A 5,250-nucleotide genomic window follows, 5' to 3' on the forward strand; every position below is an offset into this window, starting at 1 on the left:
TTACAGTTTTAACAATATGCAAAATATTACAGTAATTCAGATTTTTTGGCATAATGATTACAGATTTGATAAATACATTTTATATCTCATAATAGCGATGAGGATTATACAAAAGCTATTAAAACAATTATGAGAATAAATTCTATTGTCATTTCAGCATCTAAAGCTATTTTGAGCTTTTGTGCATTTCATACAAGAGTTCTCAATCAAAGTTAGAACCCCTTCTCCATCCATGCTCCCCACCCCCCCTGCTAGACCTCATGTATTCTGCTGTATGTATTAAGTCCTATCCAATCAAACATTTGTACACAGATGTCCTTTGTTGAAAATTCATCCACCGGAATCTCGTTAGCCTATCATCTAAAGCTATTTTGAGCTTTTGTGCATTTCATACAAGAGTTCTCAATCAAAGTTAGAACCCCTTCTCCATCCATGCTCCCCACCCCCCCTGCTAGACCTCATGTATTCTGCTGTATGTATTAAGTCCTATCCAATCAAACATTTGTACACAGATGTCCTTTGTTGAAAATTCATCCACCGGAATCTCGTTAGCCTATCTAGAGATCGTTGGTATGGCCTGCTCTCCCTTACCCAGGAGTGATGAGTCTCTAATAGTTCCCAGACTAGGGCTGACCCGCCACCCATTTCCCTCACTCCACTCTGGACCCTTGTCTGATTGAGTTGGCATGGATCCTATGCTTGATGCCACCATTACTGTAAGTTCATATGTGCAAGCTTCCAGTGGCCTGAAACCCTCTGCTTCCCTATGTTCAACCTTGAACAACAGAGTGTGATGCACACAAAAAGCCACAACTGGCTTTTTGTGTATCCATGGATAGAACTCTATACCAAACCTCTCCCACCCACAGCTCAAGGACCATTGTGGAAGAGGAGTGGAAAGATTGTAAGAGCCAGGGTTGGTCCAGGAACATGCTTCATTTTTAAAGTCAGGTTTACTATTGTTGCTTTGTTGTTTTGTATTACTATCTATTATTTTACTCTTTGGCTTTATTTTCATGTTGGTGTTTAAGATCCTGCAGATGGTCAAATTTTTATTTTCTTCTTTACTGTTAAATTCAGCTGAGGGTACTTAAGGATTCCATATAGGGATTGGGGAGAGCTTCTTAGCTCCTTCTGCTTTTCTTCTACCAGTTGTGCCATTGGCTGTGATGGGTAAAGGTCTTGCTCATCATGAACCTTCTCTTGGAAGTACTGAGGACATTTCTCTCTGTGCTGGACCTCCTCTTTGTAGAACATACACTGGTTAGAATTCAACCTCTGAATCTCTACAGCCTTTCTAATCAAGAGGGTGGGTAACTTACCAGAGCTGCTACCAGCAGTGGTTGAGAGTTCCTCTTTCTCCACACCCTCAACAGTATTTATTGCTTATTTTTTGGAACTTTGCCATTCTGAGGAGGGTAAGATGATATCTCAGAATGGTTCTAATCTGCACTTCCCTGATGACTAAAGATGTTGACCATTTTTAAAATATTTTTCGACCATTTGTGTTTTATCTTTAGAGAACTTTCTGTTGAGCTCATTGCCCCACTTTTTAATTGGATTGTTTATTTATTTATTTTGATGTTTAGTTTTCTGAGTTCTTTGTATATTCTAGATACTAACCCTCTGCCAGAGGCATAGCTGGGAAAGATTTTTCCCATACTGAGGTTGCCTCTTCCCTAGAATTATGGTATTCTTTGGTGTACAGAAGCTTTTTAGTTTCATATGGTCCCATTTGTCAATTGTTGAACATAATGCTTGTGCTATAGGAGTCCTGTTCAGAAAGTCCTTTCCTATACCAAAAGTTCCAATGTAGTCCCTACTTTCTCCTCTATCTGATTTAGCACATCATGTCTTATGTTGATTGAGGTCCTTGATCCACTTGAAGTTGAACTGCATGCATCATGAGAGATAGGGATCTAGTTTCATTCTTCTGCATTCCCTTATCCAGTATGACCAACACTATTTGTTGAAGAAGCTGTCTTTTCTCCAGCATGTATTTTTTACTACATTGTCAAAAATCAGGTATCTGTAACTGTGTGGATTCAAATCTGGGTTCTCAGTTCTATTCCACTGATCAATTTGTCTGTTTTTATACCAGTACTATACTGTTTTTATTACTATAGCTCTGTGGTATAATTTGAGATAAGGGATGGCAACGCCTCCAGCAGTTCTTTTATTGTTCAGGCTTTCATTGGCTGTATTGGGCGTGGGCATGTGTGTGTGTGTGTGTATGTGTGTGTGTGTGTGTGTGTGTGTGTGTTTCCATATGAAACTTGAGATCTTTTTTTCAATTTCTGTGTAGAATCATGTAGAATTTTAATGAGTAGTGCATTGAATTTGTAACTTGCTTCTTGTAAGGTAGCCATTTTCATATTAATCCTACCAATTCATGAGCATGGGAGGTCTGTCCATCTTCTGGTGTCTTCTTCAATCTTCAGTGTCTTAAAGTTCTTATTGTACAGGTCTTTTGCTTCCTTTGTTAGATTTGTTCCAAGGTGTTTTATGGATTTTGAGGCTATTATCAATGGGATCATTTCCCTAATTTCTTTCCTGGTGTATTGTTGTTGGTATAGAGGAAGGCTACTGATTTTGGAGTGCTAACTTCATAACCTACTAGTGTGCTGAATGTATTTATGATCTCTAGGAGTTTTCAGGTGGAGTCTTTAGGATCATTTTTGTATAGAATCATATAGTCTGCAAATAATGATACTTTGAATTCTTCCTTTCCAATTTGTATCCCGTTAACCTTTCTTTGTCTTATTGCTCTAGCTAAGACTTTACCATATTAAACAGGAATGGAGAGAGTGAACATCTTTGTCTTGTTCCTCATTTTAATGGGAATGCTTTGAATTTTTCTCCATTCAGTACTATGTTCTCTGAAGTCTTGTGGTATATTGCCTTTATTATATATGCCTTTATGTTGAAATATGTCCCCTGTAGGCCTAGGTTCTCTATGATTTTTATCATGAATGTATGTGGAATTTGGAAAGGGTCTTTTTTGCATTTAATGAGATGATCATGTGGTTTCTGTCCTTGAGTTTGTTTATGTGGTGAATTACATTTAGTGATTTGCATATGTTTAACCACCCCTGCATCTCTGGGATGAAGCCAACTTGATCATAGTATATAATACTTTTATGTGTTTTGCATTTGGCTTCTGAGTATATTATTAAAAATTTTTTACATCTATGCTCATCAGAGAGATTGGTCTATAATTTCCTTTTTTGTTAGGGCTTTGCCTGGTATTGGTACTAGAGTAACACTGGCTTCATAGAAGGAATTTGGGAGTGTTCCTTCATTTTCTGTTTTATGGAATAATTTGAGAATTATTTATATTAGTTCTTCTTTGAAAGTTTGGTAGAATCCATGCTGTATCCATATGATCCTGGGCTCTTTTTAATTGGGAGATTTTTTTAATTGCTCTCTCATTGGTTGTTATGGGTCTGTTTAGATTATTTGTGTCATTTTGGTTTAATTTTGGTAGGCTGTGCATAGCTAGAACATTGTCTATTTCTTTTAAATTTTTGAGTTTAGTGGAACATAGATTTTTGAAGAATGTCATTATGATTTTCTGAATTTCCCCCTTGTCTCCTGTAATGTTTCCCTTTTAATTCCTGAATTTGTTTTTATGGGTCCTCTCTCTCCCTTTCTTTTGGCTAATTTGGTTAAAGATTTGTTAATCTTGTTAATCTTTTAAAATAACCAACTCTAATCCTTTTTTTAAAAAAAGTAAATGCTATTTTGTGCTAAATCAAAATTTTTGTTACTGAGCTGGAGAGATGGCTCATCAGTTAAGAGCACTGACTGCTCTTACAGAGGACCTGGATTTGATTCTCAGCACCCACATGGTGGCTAACAACCATCTGCAACTCCAGTTCCAAGGGAATTTAATGCCTTCTTCTGACCTCCCTGGGCATTATGCGACATGGGTGCACTTACACACATGCAGGCAATACACTCATACACATAAAATAAAAAGTAAATAAATAGTTTTTTAAATTTTTGTTACCATAATATTTCCTGATAAACATCTCTTGTGAATGAAAATAAATTTTTGTACCATATCATTAAAAAAAAAAAGAACCAACTCTTCATTTCATTGGTTCTTTGTATAGTTTCCTTAGTTTCTATTTCATTCACTTCAGCCTTGATTGTATCTCTTCCCATCCACTATTTTTAGATGTTGCTTGTTCTTGGTCCTCCAAGGCTTTCAGGTGTGTTATACGAGATGTTTGTAATTTTCTGGCTTAGGCATTTGATGCTATAAACTTTCCTCTCAGGATTGTCTTCATTGTGTCCTATCAGTTTTGGTATGTTGTATTTTCATTTTCATTCAATTCTAGGAAGTTTTTAATTTCCTTCTAGATTTCTCCCCCATGATCCAATTTTCATTCAATGATATCTTGTTTAGCTTCCATGAATTTGTATAATTTTCCCATTTTTATTATTGTTGATATCTAGCTTTATTCTTCTGCGATTGGATAGGATACAAGACGATATTTCAATTTTCGTAAATTTATGGAGGTTTGTTTTGTGTACTAATATGTGCTCAATTTTGGAGAAAATTCCATAGGCTGCTGAGAATAAAGTGTATTATTTGGTGTTCAGATGGAATGTTCTGTAGATCTCTGTGAAATCCATTTCATTTATGGCATGACTTAACTCTAGAGATTCTCTGTTTATTTTATGTCTGGTTGATTTGTCTATTGCTGACAGCTTGTTATTGAAGTCACCCACTATTCCTATGCTGGAGTCAGTGTGAGATTTTAGCACTAATTAAGTTTTTTAAATGAAATTGAATGCCCCTATGTGAGGTTCATATATGTTTAGGATTGTAATTTCTTCTTGGTGAATTTTTCCTTTAATGGCTATGAAGTGACCTTTCCTATCTCTGCTGAGTACTTTTAGTTTGAAGTATATTTTGTTAGATATTAGAATAACTACACCTGCTTGTATCTTAGCTCTATTTGCTTGAAATATTTTTTCTATCTTTCACCATAAGGTGATATCAATCATTGTTGGTGAGGTACTTTTCTTGGAAGCAGCAAATTGATGGATCCTTTTTACCAATTCAATTGGTTAGTCTGTGTCTGTTTACTGGAGAGTTGAGACCATTAATATTCAATGTTTATTCTTGTTATGCTGGTTTTGTAGTTTTCTTAGACCTCTTTTAGTTGACTGTTCTGGAGTAATTTATTTATTCTCTGTGCCCTCTTGAGAGTGTTTAATCTTCCCTTCTGCATGAAG

Source organism: Nannospalax galili, unplaced genomic scaffold (genome assembly GCF_000622305.1).
Source record: "Nannospalax galili isolate Female #2095 unplaced genomic scaffold, S.galili_v1.0 scaffold169, whole genome shotgun sequence".
In the NCBI taxonomy this organism is placed as follows: domain Eukaryota; kingdom Metazoa; phylum Chordata; class Mammalia; order Rodentia; family Spalacidae; genus Nannospalax; species Nannospalax galili.